Source organism: Girardinichthys multiradiatus, chromosome 22 (genome assembly GCF_021462225.1).
Source record: "Girardinichthys multiradiatus isolate DD_20200921_A chromosome 22, DD_fGirMul_XY1, whole genome shotgun sequence".
Classification (NCBI taxonomy): Eukaryota; Metazoa; Chordata; class Actinopteri; order Cyprinodontiformes; family Goodeidae; genus Girardinichthys; species Girardinichthys multiradiatus.
The window spans coordinates 14,004,560-14,023,775 of record NC_061814.1 but is presented as its reverse complement, the minus strand read 5'-3'; the positions used below and the strand labels follow the sequence as shown (position 1 = coordinate 14,023,775).

Sequence of the window (19,216 nt, the reverse complement as noted above, 5' to 3'; positions counted from 1 at the left end):
CACACTCTGCTCATACTGTTGCAATGTGCAATCAATGAAGACTGGCTACAAGGCTGTTCCGATTTAGCCATGAAACCTCCCACACTAAAATGACAGGTGTTTCAGTTTCATTGTTCAACCCCTGTATTTATTTCGTTAGTTGGATAACTTATTCATCTCTAAAAGGAAAAGCAGAATTCTTTGATATAATTGTTATTACATCTAAAATGTTTCAGCACCAATCCCCTGAATCAGGCATAGCTGGCTGTTGGCAACTAACTTGTCTTGTATTTCAGGATCATTTTCTTCAGCAGGGACAGGGAAGCTTGTCAGAACGGATGAGAAGGACAGAATAGAACTTAGCCCAATCCTTGAAACCTGAAAACCTGTAAGAGGCTGTAAAAGACTTGAAACAGGGGTGAGGGTTCACCTTCCATCAGGACAATATACACAAACATAAAGCCAGAACTTCAATGGAATGGTTTAGATCAAACCATATTCTGTTTGTTTTCGTTGTGATCATTTTGGGAGTGATTTGTTTTTTCTAGATTGAATTCATTCTTCTGTGCTCATTATTATTCTTAGGTGTTATTGTAGTAGTTCATTCCTTGTATTTAACTTTCTACTTATTTCTGGTTTTCTGTTTGTGCATTTGGGTTGTTCTTATGTCTTAGTGTTAGACTTGTAGTTATATAATCACAAATGTCAATGCCTTTCACTGGTGATGGAGAACCACAAAACTGTGCATAATTGAGGAAGGAAAATGAAATATGGTTTGACTGAGCCTCTCTAGCATGTGAATAGGGTTTGATTCAAACCATTTCCTTGTAGCTCTGGCTGTATGCTAAAAGTAGCCGACCTGCTGGAAAGTGAACCTCTGCCTCATTCTGAAGTCTATTACAGACTCTTAAGAAGTTTTATTCCATTATTCCTGTCTATTTGATCCATCCATTTCTCAATCACCTCTAAACAGCTAAACTGTCCCACACCTTGATGTAGCCATCTCCATGTTTCTCAGTGGGGATAGTGTTTTTACGATGATGTCCTGTGTTACTTTTCCACCAAATGTAGCATTTCCCACATAGGTAAAAAGTTAACGGTTGCTCTCATCTGACCAGAGCATCATCTTCCATGTGCTTGTTGTGCCTAGATTTCTTTTAACTGTGGGGTTTTATTTTGTTTGTTTCTTAACACTTTCTAATACACCTCCCATCAACAGATTCTCCCACTTAAATTGTGGATTACTGCAGCTAATCTAGTTTTCCTTTGAGGCTCTTGGCATTTTCCATATTTAATCTGCTCCTGTTAGTTTAGGTTTGCGGCCAAGTACAGGGGTTGGACAATGAAACTGAAACACCTGGTTTTAGACCATAGTAATTTATTAGTATGGTGTAGGGCCTCCTTTTGCGGCCAATACAGCGTCAATTCGTCTTGGGAATGACATATACAAGTCCTGCACAGTGGTCAAAGGGATTTTAAGCCAACCTTCTTGCACGATAGTGGCCAGGTCACTACGTGATACTGGTGGAGGAAAACGTTTCCTGACTCGCTCCTCCAAAACACCCCAAAGTGGCTCAATAATATTTAGATCTGGTGACTGTGCAGGCCATGGGAGATGTTCAACTTCACTTTCATGTTCATCAGACCAATCTTTCATCAGTCTTGCTGTGTTTATTGGTGCATTGTCATCCTGATACACGGCACTGCCTTCAGGATACAATGTTTGAACCATTGGATGCACATGGTCCTCAAGAATGGTTCGGTAGTCCTTGGCAGTGACGACCCCATCTAGCACAAGTATTGGTCCAAGGCAATGCCATGATATGGCAGCCCAAACCATCACTGATCCACCCCCATGCTTCACTCTGGGCATGCAACAGTCTGGGTGGTACGCTTCTTTGGGGCTTCTCCACACCGTAACTCTCCGGATGTGGGGAAAACAGTAAAGGTGGACTCATCAGAGAACAATACATGTTTCACATTGTCCACAGCCCAAGATTTGCGCTCCTTGCATCATTGAAACTGACGTTTGGCATTGGCATGAGTGACCAAAGGTTTGGCTATAGCAGCCCGGTCGTGTATATTGACCCTGTGGAGCTCCCGACGGACAGTTGTGGTGGAAACAGGAGAGTTGAGGTGCACATTTAATTCTGCTGTGATTTGGGCAGCCGTGGTTTTATGTTTTTTGGATACAATCCGGGTTAGCACCCAAACATCCCTTTCAGACAGCTTCCTCTTGCGTCCACAGTTAATCCTGTTGGATGTGGTTCGTCCTTCTTGGTGGTATGCTGACATTACCCTGGATACCGTGGCTCTTGATACATCACAAAGACTTGCTGTCTTGGTCACAGATGTGCCAGCAAGACGTGCACCAACAATTTGTCCTCTTTTGAACTCTGGTATGTTACCCATAATGTTGTGTGCATTTCAATATTTTGAGCAAAACTGTGATCTTACCCTGCTAATTGAACCTTCACACTCTGCTCTTACTGGTGCAATGTGCAATCAATGAAGACTGGCTACCAGGCTGGTCCAATTTAGCCTTGAAACCTCCCACACTAAAATGACAGGTGTTTCAGTTTCATTGTCCAACCCCTGTATATATATAAAGATATATATATATATATAGATATATATATATATCTATATATATAGCTATATATAACAAGAGGAAACAAGTGTCAATTCAACTGATTATTCATACAAGCCCCTAGAGAACTCCAGCTGTTTTCATATTAACACAAATCTGTCTCTGAGGGCACACAGCAGACCGCCAATCAGCACTTCTTACTTCTGGAAATGATTGCCATGCAGCAGAGTTACTGTTGAGCAGTGTCCTAGTTTGACCTTATTAAGGATAGTTTCTACAATATCACATTCCTACGTTTACCTCCCATTTAGATCTGCAATCAAAGAGCAGCTGAAATACGGACAGTCCCCCAGCTGTGTGACAGCAGGAGACTGAAGTGGCTGCTGAAAGATTTAGGGACTTGCTGGAACGTTTCTCTAAAATAATTGCTCTGTAATGACAGTCATCCAGGGCTTTATGTAAACGAGTGAGTCAATTTTCTTGCCTTTGCAGACGTTGGAGGAGTGAAGAGTGTTTTCTTTTCAAATCACAGTGCTACTGGAGTTGATTCCAGCTCCAGTCAGAATATTAGCAGTTGGAAGTGCTGCTCCCCGTGTTGGCACTTTAATTTGCTTACAGGAATGTCTAAGCTGATTGTTTTACGCTTGAATAAACCAATGCTTGTTTTTTTTTTGGTTTTTTTTTTTATAATACTAAAACCCAAGAAACAAGATAAACTAGGTAATATGGGTCATGTGTGGATGAATCTGTGTTCTGGTCAAAACTCTTTAAAAGTGAGCTAACTTTAATCAATCAAATGTTGTCAGAATTTGTTACAGTTTCTAAGTGTTGTCCATTTAGTTTGTATGTTACATGTACGGTCCGGCAAAAATTATCCATACAGATTTTGATTTAATATTGTTTTCATTCAACATTCAAAGAATTGTGTTTCTTATATGAAATGAGAAAGGCATCTTTTTAAAAGATAATAAAATGATGTAAAGGGAATTATCTGTTTGTTTACATTTTATCAGAATCAAAATTTAATGATACCCTTTTCAATTATTAAAGAAAAAATCTTGATTGTCATTACTGCAATCAAACCATTCTTATATGCTGACCAGTGTTTTGCTTGACACGGAATGGGGTTCTTTGGGAAGATATGCATAAATTTCCAGACTGAGGGCACATTGCATTTTTTCTAGTTCCTCACCAAAAAATTCTGTTGAGAGTCACACTTCATGGACAAAGGCTTCAGCATGTTCTATTGACAATCTAGTTACTGTCTGCTGCTTTGTTCCCACGAAAACCAAGTTCTGAATGTCTTCATATTTAAGATGTTCATCAACAGCATGATTTAGCCATTTTATTCGGAACTATATTGGGAGTCCAAAACACCATTTACATAAAGCATTTATACATATTTAGGTGATTTTTTAAATGAACAAAAAATGAATAAAATGTGTATGGAATAATATTTTATGTAAATTGTAGCCTACTGTCTTAACTGTTGTACACACAAACCTTCCACATGAAATATCTATTTTCATTTAGACTGTTACACTATAAACAGTTTTAATGAGAAGGATCAAGACAGACACAGACAAATGGACAGACATATAGGAAGAGAAACTGAAAAACCAAACTTCCACCATCCATCTTCTCAAGGTGTGTTTAGAGATTAGACAACAATCACAGTCCCTGTCAGACTTCTATCTTTCTGCAATCAGGGAGTTAGTAGCTCAACAATATTTGTCTGACTGGTGATTTTGGATTGTTTCCTTCTGTGTGAAAGACATAGACAGTCAATCAACATCAGTTTTATCCACCTTCAAATCATTGGTGGAAAGGAATAAAAACCAGCAGATTAGAAAACCATGAATCCTGAATAACACTTAGTGAGAATAATGCAAAGCCATACCATCTCCATATTGCAAACATTTTCAAAAAGCTTTTTAAAGTGAAGCATAGAAGTGACCTGAGGAGGTGGTGGGATCAGAATGCTACAAATAAATCAGTAAATGCACAGCCTTGATTTGAGCCTACATGGCAGAACATTAAACAGATGCTGACACACAAATGCAAATGCTGGTCTAGTTTGTGGAGTTAAAAGAGCAGAAATATATAGGGGCCAATGGAAGAATGTAGAGATGATATTTACAGGAGAGGAGTTAGTTATATCTTTAACATCTATATGTTGTTATATTATTAATTTGCAAAGTTTCTGACTATTTATAAATATATTGTGATTATAATGTTGTGACTATGAATCTGAATATATTATTTAATATTAATACTTTAATATTTTATCAAATAATATTTCTGTCTGTTAAGGGTTGTCCTGTGAATACCAGCCCAGTAAGGCGGTGGTATTAGGACAAAATCGAAAAGGGTGAGCCAAGCTCTGACATTATTGAACAGCAAAACTCTGCACACACATGGAATAAATTCACACAATTTCTTAAAGTACAAGAATTTATTAACAAAAATAAGTCAACTCAAAGTCAAACATATTTCAATCAACAAACTCTTTACCATGCTAAAACAATCCAACTAACTACCAAGCATAATTAAAGAATAATGAAGACTAATGGGCTATGTACAATATAAACTAGTTGATTAAAGATGGTTGAAACCATGACCAAAAGAGTGATGCAACATTACCATGCAATGTTTATGTATGAGAACCAAGGATTATCTTGAAGAATCTGTCAATGAAGTTAAGTTAGTCTTGGAACCAACTTAGGCAATAACCAGCATACCTTTAGACAACCATTCACAATGCAAGATCAGATAAAATATTATTTTAATAAAATAGTGTTTTGAAGAATGATCTGCTGAATAAAACCAACCTTCTGGATGACTAAATCTCAACGGTGTCTCATTAGCTGCCTTTATTTATTAAAATAATATTTAAAGAAATATTATTAAGGAAATAGTAAAATATTTAAGGAAATATTTTGGAAAAGAGCCAAATCTTTCTGGAGAAATGGGCTTACGAATGCAAGCACGTGTTCTTAGCTGTTAGCAGTTAAAGCTAACAAAAGAAGCTTATAGCTTAGCACCAGAATCAAACACACCTTTAAAATACCAGGGTTAATAAAAGGGTTAAAATGCATAAGCGCAGACGGCGCGTTATGATCAATCATCTGTGTGTAAAATCACCCTTTAAATAAAGTTTGTCTTAACTTTAAAAACACACAAACACAGAGCACAAAACTGAGCACGTGCTGAGCAGATAGCCTGCTAGCACCAAGATAGCTGAGTTGAACGCAAACAAAACCAAACTTCATAAAATCAAAAACGTTTAGATTATTTCATTCTAAATACTTCTATCTCTCTGCCCAAACCTAACCTCATATGAACTGTGCTGAGGAGTAGTGTCTGGGCGACGACAAAGTTCGAAGAAAGCTCTGTGAACAAAGGTTACCTCCAGAGCTGTTTGTGGGGAGCGGCTCGCTCTGTCGGGCCGACCAAACTGCACCTTACCACGGTGATGCGGTCTCTGTTGTCCTCCTTCCAGACCGGGAAACCGCTCCACTAGGTGTCGTAGATACAGCGTCTCTGCAGGGAATTCTCTGCAAACAGTTTGCTTTCTGTAGATCTCAGAGAGAAAAGTCAAGCAATGCTTGTATTTTAATCATCCCGTTCATAAATGAATACCGGGTACACAAACAGTGATTCATTTGTACTTAACTTGTGCATATGATCCCGTGATCTTATCACACCCTTGGATCCAGTTTGAAGAGTTTATGTCTGTTTGCCTGCAAAGAGACATTAGCGCGCTGTGTCTCTCTGTCCAGGCCCCAAAGTGACCCACGTAGAAGAGATCAATCCATTGGAGAGGTGGGGGTTTTATACGGGCAGTGGCATCATGGGAAGTTCGCTGTTAACCCCCCCCTTTCCTAAGTTGCTGGAAGTCATGCAATTTATTTTGAAAGTTCCAGAAAAGTCCGTACCGCATGTTATAAATCATGGCTGTGGGTCCCAACAATCCCCCCTTTAGTTCCGAAGAATGAGATGAAGTTCACAGTCTTTGAGGTTAACCATCAGTCCTCAGCCATGTGAAAAGAGTCACTGGGTTCCGGTAGGTAGGCAGAGTTCAACAGTTCATTTTTGGTTCAGAGGTTAGTGTTTGGACAGGAGTGAAGCAGGTTTGGGCAGAGACTGACACTAATAAAATGTAAAAAAAAAAACAAAAGAAAAATCCTGTAATAATTTTCACACCATAATATTACTGCTTTTAAAACCTTAATAATTTCTCAAGTTCAGAACCATAAGAAAGAAAAAGATTAAAACAGAATATAGGGTGTTGAAAATTATTTACCATATTCATACCTTGTTTGATAGATTATACAGGGTTGATTCTGGACTGCAACGGCTTGCCATGTCTTTTAGGAACATCGTTACCTCACCTGCAGATCATCTCAAACTCCTCCTTTGGGATGACATCTTTGGAGTGGTTCCACTCTTTACCACCAACCTTACAGTTCGATGTTGCACTGTGAAAAGGTGTTTGTCTTTTAACTGGTGGCTTGGGTTTTGGCTGATGCCAGCTACCACCCCCTTGGTTCTGTTGCATCACTTGGGAACTGACTTTCCGCTTCCTGTTCTCAGTTTGAATGTTTAACACTCTAACTTTACTTTTTCCTGCTCTGTCTGAACGAACACGTTTCCCACACAAGCTGAGCATATCAACGACTCTCCTGCATGGAGAGATTCTCTGTTATGCAATGCATGGTCACTTCATACTGCACGCTAAAGTGGAGGTTGTGAAAAAACAAAAACTTAAAAGTGTGGTCTAACATCCCTGAAAATAAGCATTGTTCAAACGGTGAAAATATTCTCTGGGAGGTTCATCCTGTTTTTGCAAAACTGTCAATGCAATAGTGGCAGCAGCTTCATCTCTGTAAACATAGTACTCCTCTCTTAGAGCCTGGTAGATTTCTGGAGGAAGAGTTTTTATGAACACATGAACACTCTTAGCTGTTGTTTTCCAAATAAGCCTCAGCTTTTCACAATCAGAAGGAAAGTCAAGGAAGTCAAGAAGACAATGTTCAACCTCAAGCAGGTAAGCATAAATATTTGACTCCTGGCTACCTGGATCAAAAACGTCTACAGTACAGACCAAATGTTTGGACACACTTTCTCATTCAAAGAGTTTCCTTTATTTTCATGACTATGAATATTGTAGCTTCACACTGAAGGCGTCAAAACTGAATTAATACATGTGGAATTATATACTGAACAAAAAAGTGTGAAACAACTTAAAATATATTTTATATTCTAGGTTCTTCAAAGTAGCCACCTTTTGCTTTGATTACTACAGAGTCAGAAGGGAGAGGGGTTCAGATCAGGTTGGAAGGCTGCTCCTTCCACCCAATTGGACCACTTGTGCACGTTGAGTCCGGCACGTGATCATCATGGTGGTTGTTCACTGCAATGGGATTTGGCAGGACACCACTGGAGACCATCTGACTTCCAACACTTCTATTAAGGTCTGTGGACGTAAGGTGAACACTTTGATAAAGTTTAGGAAGGGGAGACTCTGCAGACACTAGCCTGTTGTCTGAGTCCACCCCCTGCTGTGGGTGCTGTGAGTGAAAATGCAAATCAGGTACCTCAGAGGTGGGGGTCTGTTCCCCCTTTCTGGATGAAGCTTTCTTGAGCTCATCTGCCATCAGGTCCTCTAACTTTGCTTCAGCTTTCTTGGTCCTCTCCTCAGCTTTTGAGAGCTCATGGTTCACAGAATTCTTTCTTTCAAGGGCCATCTGATGGTCAGTTTGTAACTGAAAATATCTTTTAGCTTCTAGTTGTGATTTCTGCTGATACAACAAGGTAAGCCTACCAACAACATCTGAAATCAGAATCTCTCTAGTTGGATTTTCAATTAGGTCAAGTAATTCTTGAATCTTTTTATCACATGCAGCAAGGTCAAACTGATTTAAAGCATCTCGCTTATCGAGAGACAAACGGATGAGATCAGCAACAACCTTCTGCGTCTCCACATCTGCTGAATTCATAATGGAGTATGATTCCATCATTCTGGCAGACACTACAAAACAACAATAAAGTTATGAGAAATTGCTAAAAGCAACAGCATCTAATAAATGTATGTCCAGCTATATATGTATCTTTGACTATACGTATATTGGAAACATTAGTATGAGTGTAAAATGGGCACATAAGTTGATCAATCAACCTGTGACTTGTGACAACACTATGCTCTAAGTGTTACAATGCTATTCCTTTCTCTAAGGATATTTTGTGATTTTTCAGCTTCAAATTGTAGTCGTACACAAAACACAGCCTCTGTCAGCAGCAACTGTCTGGACAGTGAGGTTAACTGAAGTTAAACCAAGTCTCAAGTTATTGCTTACACAGAAGATACACAGGACAATAATATGGCAAATCCATGCTTCATGAACTCAGCTGGTCACTGCATTAAAAAATTCATGAACAGAACTGTTGTGTATATATAGAACAAGAACCAGGTGACACAAGGAGACTGAATGCTAGGTGCAGGCGAACCGAATGAAGTTATTTGACAGACAGGAGAGATTACAACGTGACTGGAGCAAAACAGAACTTCAAGGATACAAACTCATAGAAACATAACTAGAAAAAAATGAAACTAAAGCATAACCAGATCCAAAAACCCAACTTGACAAAACATGAACTAGAAGACAAAAACTAAACCATGACCAGGAAAATAATAAACAGAAGCATGATCCAAAACCTATTAAGAATAATAATAACAACAATAATAATAAGAAGAACCCAGAAACACCCACAAATCATGACACAAACAAACCCAAAAGTATAAACAGAATGATGAACCTGATGAGCCGGCCAAACAGAATCAACAGGTGCAGAAGCGGGCCAACCCTATACAGGGCCGTCGAAGCCACTACCAACACCAAACTAAGAAAAAAAAAAGAAATCCCAAAAGGAAAAAAGCAAAAACAGCACAACCGGTCCCACCAGGCCAAATCAGAACAAAAGGCTAGAGCTACAAACAAAAGCTACCGCATGGCAAGCTACTGCTGCGGCCTGCAGCACTGACAACCAGTTGGGAGTGTGCACATGCGAGGCGCACCCCAGCAGCGAAAGAGAGAATGCAAAAGACTTAAGCCAGAAATACAAAAGAACAAATCTAGACTATAATAATAATATGTGCTCGGAGCACATAACAGTGGGCCAGTAGAAAATGCCTCTTGCACGTCGTTTTGTGACTTCAATACCTGGGTGTCCCTTATGTGATATAGGCTTTGTTTAGAGTGTGAATAACAGCTTTCTGGCCTTTCATTATAATGCCATTTTCCACGATGAGCTCATCTTTGTAGGGAAAAAATGGACGCAGGGCAGGCACAAGATGTTTCTATTTGCTTGGCCATCTCCTTTGTATGATGATGGCTAACGCTTTAAGCACGTTTTCGGTCACCATGTGTTCCCTAAGTTCTTGCAGTTGTGTAGTAGAAATGTAGCTCACCGACATGATGTCAAAAGTCTTGTCTTCAGTCAGATTTTGCAAGGTGTGAGGGGTCGGAGCTCTGGACAGTGTGTCAGCTAGGTACATCTGCTTCCCTTTTTTGTACACTAAGCTGTTGTCGTAGCTCTGCAGCCTGAGAAGCATCCTCTGGAGACGAGCCGGCGCAGCATGAATCGGCTTTCTTAGGATGCTGACCAGAGGCTGATGGTCAGTTTCCACAGCTACCTGCTTTCCATAGACTGTCTCTGAACTTAGTGCATGCAAACACGACAGCAAGCAGCTCCTTTTCAATCTGAGCGTACCGTGTCTCTGTGTTCGACAGGACACGCGATGCAAAAGTGATGGGTTTGCCATTCTGCATGCAGGCAGCCCCTAGACCAAAACAGGATGCGTCGCAAGTAAAAGTGACAGACTCAGCAACATTGTAATAAGCAAGAACAGGTGTGCTGGTCAGGCACGACTTGAGACAGTCGAAAGCAGCCTGATGTTGGGGAAACCAGCACCAAGCAGTATTCTTGTGGGTTAATTTCCTCAGGGGGGAAGCAATGTCACTGAAATTGGGAATATACAGGGGTTGGACAATGAAACTGAAACACCTGGTTTTAGACCACAATAATTTATTAGTATGGTTTAGGGCCTCCGTTTGCGGCCAATACAGCATCAATTCGTCTTGGGAATGACATATACAAGTCCTGCACAGTGGTCAGAGGGATTTTAAGCCATTCTTCTTGCGGGATAGTGGCCAGGTCACTACGTGATACTGGTGGAGGAAAACGTTTCCTGACTCGCTCCTCCAAAACACCCCAAAGTGGCTCAATAATATTTAGATCTGGTGACTGTGCAGGCCATGGGAGATGTTCATCTTCACTTTCATGTTCATCAGACCAATCTTTCATCAGTCTTGCTGTGTTTATTGGTGCATTGTCATCCTGATACACGGCACTGCCCTTCAGGATACAATGTTTGAACCATTGGATGCACATGGTCCTCAAGAATGGTTCGGTAGTCCTTGGCAGTGACGACCCCATCTAGCACAAGTATTGGGCCAAGGGAATGCCATGATATGGCAGCCCAAACCATCACTGATCCACCCCCATGCTTCACTCTGGGCATGCAACAGTCTGGGTGGTATGCTTCTTTGGGGGTTCTCCACAACGTAACTCTCCCGGATGTGGGGAAAACAGTAAAGGTGGACTCATCAGAGAACAATACATGTTTCACATTGTCCACAGCTCAAGATTTACGCTCCTTGCACCATTGAAACCGACGTTTAGCATTGGCATGAGTGACCAAAGGTTTGACTATAGCAGCCCGGCCGTGTATATTGACCCTGTGGAGCTCCCGACAGACAGTTCTGGTGGAAACAGGAGAGTTGAGGTGCATATTTAATTCTGCCGTGATTTGGGCAGCTGTGGTTTTATGTTTTTTGGATATGCTGACATTACCCTGGATACCGTGGCTCTTGATGCATCACAAAGACTTACTGTCTTGGTCACACATGCGCCAGCAAGACTTGCACCAACAATTTGTCCTCTTTTGAACTCTGGTATGTCACCCATAATGTTGTGTGCATTTCAATATTTTGAGCAAAACTGTGCTCTTACCCTGCTAATTGAACTTTCACACTCTGCTCATACTGTTGCAATGTGCACTCAATGAAGACTGGCTACAAGGCTGGTCCGATTTAGCCATGAAACCTCCCACACTAAAATGACAGGTGTTTCAGTTTCATTGTTCAACCCCTGTACTGGCAAGGTAATTGGCCATGCTGAGGAATCATTGCATTGAAGTGATATCGGTTGGGACGGGCATGTTGGTGATGGCTGTGGTCTTTGCAGGATCAGCCTTGAAACCCTCCCTTGTGAAGATGTGACCAACATAGTGCAGTTCACTCAACCAAAACTTGCATTTGTGTAGATTCGGCCTCAGGTTAACCTGTCTGGCATGCTCCAGTACCTTTTGAGGTTAGCGTCATGGTCGGCCAGGTCCCGACCTCCAATAATGATGTCATTCACAATAACAGAACATGGACACCCCTCAAACAGCTGTTCCATAGATTGCTGAAAAACTTTGCTAGCTGAGTTGATTCCGAAAGACATCCGCAGAAACCTGTATTGACCAAAAGGGGTCTTAAATGTGGTCAGCAGTGACGATTTTCTGTCAAGACACACCTGCCTGAATGAATTTTTAATTCAATTCAATTCAGTTTTATTTATATAGCGCCAATTCACAACACATGTTGTCTCAAGGCACTTCACAAAAGTCAGGTACATACATTCCAATTAGTCCTAACCATTGAACAGTGCAGTCAGAGTTAGTTATTTATTCAAATTGGATAAAATGTTTTCTGTCTAAGGAAACCTAGGAGATTGTATCCAGTCAGTGACTTGCAGCATTCCCTCCATGTAGAGACAGCGGACAGTCACTGGCGTTGACTTTGCAGCAATCCCTCATACTGAGCATGCATGTAGTGACAGTGGAGAAGAAAAACTCCCTTTTAAAAGGAAGAAACCTCCAGCAGAACCAGGCTCAGTGTGAGCGGCCATCTGCCACGACTGACTGGGGGTTAGAGAGAACAGAGCAGAGACACAAAGAGAACAAAGAAGCACTGATCCAGGAGTCCTTTCTATGGGAAGGAAAAGTAAATGTTAATGGATGTAGCTCCTTTAGTCGTTTCACCTAGAAACAAAGACCAGATAAACTCTGAGCCAGTTTTCAAGGTCAGAGTCTGAACGAGAGCACAGAGTTAGTCACAGTAAAAGCTCAGTCATTCGCCATGTATAGGAGAGAGGAAGGGTTAAACACTAAAAGGCAGGGCCATGTGGATCATCGGTAGAGGAAGTTGTTGCCAGCAGAAGCTCGGACGATGCCCCTCTCCAGAAAGGTGTCACAGATAGACACAGAGTCAGGCCAGGTGTAGCTTATAGGAAGAGAAAAGAGAGAGAACAAAGTTAAAAGCTGAAATAACAGCAAATAATGCAAAATTGGAGAGTAGTGTGAGAATGTAGTGAAGAGGGTGAAATTGGTCATTATGTCCTCCAGCAGCCTAAGCCTATAGCAGCATAACTACACAGAAAGTTTCAGTTCAGATTATTTAGTTAAACGGCGCTTATTTTCAACAATGTCGTTTCAAGGCACCACACAAAGGGTCCCACTGATGGCCATTGTTATACTAAAAACCACAAGGATTGGGATACCTCTCTCTGTCAGACTGATTATAACCATTGGAAAAGAGAAGGGGTCATACAGGTAGCAGAAATGGAGGGTGTGTTTGCACCTCAACCATAACTGGGCCGGTTTAGGCTAAACCTGACTCCCCCTTACTCCATCCAACAGGGAGGGAGGAAGGCTTCCTCCCTGATAAACTAAGCCACTCTAACTATAAGCTTTATAAAAAGGAAAGTTTTAAGCCTAGCCTTAAAAGTAGACAGGGTGTCCGCCTCACAGACCAAAACCGGGAGCTGGTTCCACAGGAGAGGAGCCTGATAACTAAAGGATCTGCCTCCCATTCTACTTCTAGAGACTCTAGGAACCACCAGTAAACCTGCAGTCTGAGAACGAAGTGCTCTGTTAGGAACATATGGAAAAATCAGATCTCTGAAGTATGATGGAGCAAAATCATTAAGGGCTTTATATGTGAGGAGGAGAATTTTAAATTCTATTCTGGATTTAACAAGGAGCCAATGAAGGGAAGCTAAAATAGGAGAAATATAATCTCTCTTTTTAATTTTAATCAGAACTCTTGCTGGAGCATTTTGAATCAGCTGAAGGCTTTTAACTGCAATTTGTGGACATCCTGATAGTAAAGAATTACAGTAGTTTGGAGACACCGTGAAGAGCGATCTGCTGCCTGCAACATCCTTCAGCATGACCGGTTTGACAGTGGGTCAGTAATGGTGTGGGGTGGTATTTCTTTGAAGGACCGCATGGCCCTCCATGTGCTCACCAGAGGTAGCCTGACTGCCATTAGTTACCGAGATGAGATCCTCAGACCCCTTGTGAGTCTATATGCTGGTTGGCCCTGGGTTCCTCCTAATGCAGGACAATGCTAGAGCTCATGTCGCTGTAGTGTGTCAGCAGTTCCTGCAAGATGAAGACATTGAAGCTAAGGACTGGCCCTCCCGTTCCCCAGACCTGAATCAGATTGAGCACATCTGGGACATCATGTCTCGCTCCATCCACCAACGTCACATTGCACCACAAACTGTCCAGGAGTTGGTGGATGCTTTAGTCCAGGTCTGGGAGGAGATCCCTCAGGAGACCATCCGCCGTCTCATCAAGAGCATGCCCAGGCGTTGTAGGGAGGTCATACAGGCACGTGGAGGCCACACACAATACTAAGCCTCATTTTGACTTCTTTAAGGACATTACATCAAAGTTGGATCAGCCTGTAGTGTGTTTTTCCACTTTAACTTTGTGTGTGACTCCAAATCTAGGCCTCCATTGGTTAATAAATTTGATTTCCATTGATGATTTTTGTGTAATTTTGTTGTCAGCACACAAAGTATTCAATGAGAATATTTCATTCATTCAGATCTAGGATGTGTTATTTGAGTGTTCCCTTTATTTTTTGAGCAGTGTATATAACAGAGGTGCATTTATTATACTAATCTTGTACCATCAAATCAAAACAGAATTCCTCAAACGGGCCCCAACATCTCCCGGAAAACAGGCTTCTAGATCAAACACCTAGTTTTGATCTGGTTTTCCGCTTTAACTTCCACTCCAGACCACATTCCTTAACCTTCCACAAACCCTTTTTGCACACTAACAACAATCACAGGAATCATCTTCACTATATTAGAACTTCAAACATAAACATGGTTTAAACTAAGCAATGATCGTTTTTATACAATTTTCCAACAAAGCCTAAACACATTTGCAAGTCAGTTGTTAAAAATCTTTCTGTATAAGAAAAGCCTCAACAGATGCTGCGTTTTTATTTCTTGTAAGTCAGTTCCTGATACTGTATATTACCATATGCCCTAACGCCATGCAGGGACATCAAGGGTTTGTGCCCCCCCAAATTTGTTTAACTCATTCCAAAACCCTTGTACAGAGGTAAACTGTATTAGTGGATATTAGTCAGACACTTTCATAAGAAAGAAGTGTTTGGGTTTTTCGCTGTTTTCTCAGATGAACAATGTCATATTATACAAAGGCTAGCGTTGCAGCTGCTTCCAGCAGTTTCAGTCACGCATATCTTTTACTTTTTGTCACTCTATCTCAACCTGCTACTGTATTGTTTTGAATCCAGTGTTTTAGTTTGATTTGATGACTAAAAATCAACGTTCCACATATTACAAACTGTTTTTTTTTTAAGAATCTCTAATCGTTGTAGAATAATTCAGTCCAGGTTTGCTTTCTCTTAGTTTTATGCCCTAATTTGATGCAAATAACCTTTGTTCCTTCTCTGTTTCCTCACAAAAAAACAGAGCTTGTGTGTGGCCTTCAGGTCTTTACACTCAGGTCTCCTTTGTCTTTGACAACAATTAATATTGCATAATGTCTTGTTGTTGGAAGATTTGTACATTAATTATCATTGCTTAGTTTAAAAAGGTTCTTTATCCTTATCTTTTACCATTAAAAGACATTTTCATATATTTAGTTGGGTGAACTTTGATAGAAGTGGTTTGAATAATTTTTACATTTATTGTCGAAGTACTTTTATGAACTATTAACAGAATTGTCATCTTGTCTTAGAGTTGCATTTGGTTGGTTGCTATGCTGACTGAGCAGGAACTTATCTGTGTGACGCAGTCTGTTCGCACCCCACCCAATCTAAGTGTCCTTGAATGCCAGATGTAGACGTGTGTGCTGTATTGTGGAAGCGTAAAGCTTCGTTTGGTAGATAAATTTTTTTTACTATTGTTTATACCAGATGTAAAATGAATTCTGTGTAGAACCAAAACAAAACAACCCAACTAGGGTGGGCGGAGGGGGGCTTGGAAGGAGGGCAATAGTTCAGGCGGATGGCCCGGAGGCCATCCCCGACAGACCCAGAGTTCAGGCTGCCGGCCCGGTGGCCATCCCTGGCAGACCCAGAGTTCAGGCGGACGGACCGGTGGCCGTCCCCGGCAGATCCGGCGATCAGTGGGCCGCACCCGGCCGATCCGGCGATCAGCAGGCCAGCGACGTAGGGGCAGGCGATCAGCAGGCCAGCGACGTAGGGGCAGGCGATCAGCAGGCCGGCGAAGTAGGAGAAGACAATCAGATGCCCGGCAACGTAGGAGCCGATGATCTGACGGCCGGCGGCGGGACCAGGAGAACCCATGGTGGAGCTCAGTGGTGCGGTGCGGAAACCACTGGAACACAGGCGAGCGGTGCAGAGACTGCTGATCTGATGGCTGGCGGCGGGCCAATGGCGTGGTGAGTCCGAGGATCAGGGAAAAAATCCCTCCTCGCCTCGACCCAGTCTTCGTCATTGTATTCGAAAATAGCTCTGACCCACATGCAGAGAACACTCAGGAGAAGAAAGTAAAATAAAGAGTTTTATTGAAAAAACATAAACAGGACCGAAATCTGATGAGAATCTCACTTTAGGGAAAGAAGTAAAGAGAATGGATGAGTACAGGTAACGAAAGGGATAACGAAACTAAGAATAAATGATTAACAAGATACAGAGATCGGCTTACTGGGTAATGGTGGTCAGGTCGCCAGGGGGAATGAGATTCAGGTTCCAGGTCTTAGGCAGGAATATCCGTAGAGAGTTCACTTGGTGCTGTTCAGTGTGAGCTTGGAGCAAAGGTATTAGTTTGATGTGCGGTGGCTTACGTTAGAGGGTGGACAGGGTACGCTTGTGGCTTGGCTCAGGAGACGTAGAGAGCAGGAAAGCTGCCAGCTTGATGCGAATCCAAGCGAAGACAGAAGATAGGATATGCAATCCTCAAAGCGTAGACAAGCTTGAACATCCAGACTAGCTTCCAAAAAACGAAGTCAGAAACTCAGTGACATAGATCCAAAGCATAGGCTTTCAAAATCGGTAGAAGAGCAAAAACAAAGTTAATCGAAGGTCGAAGAACGAAGCATAGACTTAGAGTGTTGCTCGATTTTGTACCAACTGTGGCAAAACACTCTCGCATTGAAGTGCTGGCAGCCTCCTGCTTAAGTACTCCTCATGGTAATCAGTGGAACCAGTCGCACCTGTCACGCAGCACACCTGAAAGCTCCAGCATCGCCTGAGAATGAGCACATGTAGCAAAAAACACAAACACACACAAACCCAGATCCTGACAGTCTTGAATGTAATTGATATAGTATACCAAGGATTTTCTTTGGCACCTAATTCCCAGACAATCCAGGAGCACCCATGACTGAAAACAACCTCCATTGTCTATACGCAAAATCGCATTACCAATTTTGTTACTGTATTCTTCAAGGTGAATTATTAGCCACTCTATTGTCACACAGACCACATTACTTTGGAGATTAATAAACAGTCAAATTCCTGTTTCTAACTGTTTTCCAATTGGATTCCATTTACGTATCAATCATACACGAGAATAATTACTCTATAGAAATCAAATCTCATTTTTTCCAGCTTTAATCTATTACAGAGTTGTTCACATGAGATGTTGACTTTTAAACCAAACCCCTATAAAATGTTAACCGTCCAGCAGACGCAAACTTTTCTATAGAGTAATTATTCTCTTGTATGATTGATACGTAAATGGAATCCTTTTGGAAAACAGTTAGAAACAGAAATTTGACTGTTTATTAATCTCCAAATGAATGTGGTCTGTGTGACAATAGAGTGCCTAATATTTCACCTTGAAGAATACAGTAACAAAATCGGCAATGCAATTTTGCGTATAGATAAACGTAGGATTTACCGCACTTTGGATCATTTACCGTGAGGGAGCTATGCCGTGCTTGTTTCTGTAGTGTAGTGGTTATCACGTTTGCTTAACACGCAAAAGGTCTCTGGTTCAAAACCAGACAGAAACATTTTTTCCAGCTTTAATCTATTACAGAGATATTCACATAAGATGTTGACTTTTAAACCAAACCCCTATAAAATGTTAACCGTCCAGCGGACATATTCAAATTTAAGGATCCTTGAAAACCCTTCAACAAGCAAGGTGTTCCACGGTTCTGTGGTGTAATGGTTAGCACTCTGGACTTTGAATCCAGTGATCTGAGTTCAAATCTCAGTGGAACCTGCTCAACTCCTATAGTAGTATGTGCCCAGTTCACACTCCTAAGAAATCGTCATTTACAAGAGTGTAAGAAACTTGATGTTCTCTTCAATAAACATGACAAATGTTATTTCTTAGATTACTTGGGTAGAGTCTACTGAAAATGTTTAAAACTATCTAAATACATTGAAAAATGATCATATAACTGACATTTTGCTTTAGCTTAACCATCCTACACAGCCAGGCAGTCTAGCAAGTCCCCAGGTATAACATAGTGCGACACCTGGGAAGGCAAAGAATTGTTGCAGAAGATTGAACAAGCTGAAGGAAAACTCCATCCTACGCCTTAGTGGTATATGAACAATACATAGCTAGAACAAAGGACAACAACTAAACCTATTAACACCAAACTCCACACCCAGCCAAACACCTAATGGTTTCAAGGTTCAACGGTAAGCACTCTCTAGACATTGGTTGCAAAGATTTCAGGTCTCACTTTAACCTTCAACTCATTCATGGTGTGTCAATGTAATTCCAGACTGTGCTTTTGAACAACTTTCCTGTGCACATGCAGGAGCAGGTCAATTTAAGTGAGGTTGTTCTCTGGAAAGGGTTTGACTCATTTTTGGGGGGTCCCCAAGAACATAAAAGGGATACATTGGTTTAGGTGTTGTCGTGTTGCTTTTATTTATCTGTCAGGTAAAATGCAGAAACAATTTGATTTGAAGTTGTTTTCAGTGATGGATGCTCCTGGATTGTCTGGGAATTAGGTGCCAAAGAAAATCCTTGGTGTATTATATCACAGTAAGGTGAACTTTATTAAGCCTGTATTGAAGTGATGCCTTGACTTAATTGTTGATGTTTCACCTAAGGTGTTTCCCGATGCAAACTTTTCTATAGAGTAATTATTCTCTTGTATGATTGATACGTAAATGGAATCCTTTTGGAAAACAGTTAGAAACAGAAAATTTGACTGTTTATTAATCTCCAAATGAATGTGGTCTGTGTGACAATAGAGTGCCTAATATTTCACCTTGA

The 19,216-nt window shown here is 41.1% G+C and overlaps 2 non-coding genes across 2 annotated transcripts; both read left to right on the top strand.

Annotated features, from left to right (window-relative positions):
* Positions 1 to 17,914: 17,914 nt before the first annotated feature.
* On the top strand, positions 17,915 to 17,987 carry trnav-aac. Its single transcript has one exon. It is a non-coding gene; the product is annotated as a tRNA-Val (tRNA).
* A 143-nt stretch (positions 17,988 to 18,130) lies between these two features.
* trnaq-uug lies at positions 18,131 to 18,202 on the top strand. Its single transcript has one exon. It is a non-coding gene; the product is annotated as a tRNA-Gln (tRNA).
* The last annotated feature ends 1,014 nt before the right edge of the window (positions 18,203 to 19,216 follow it).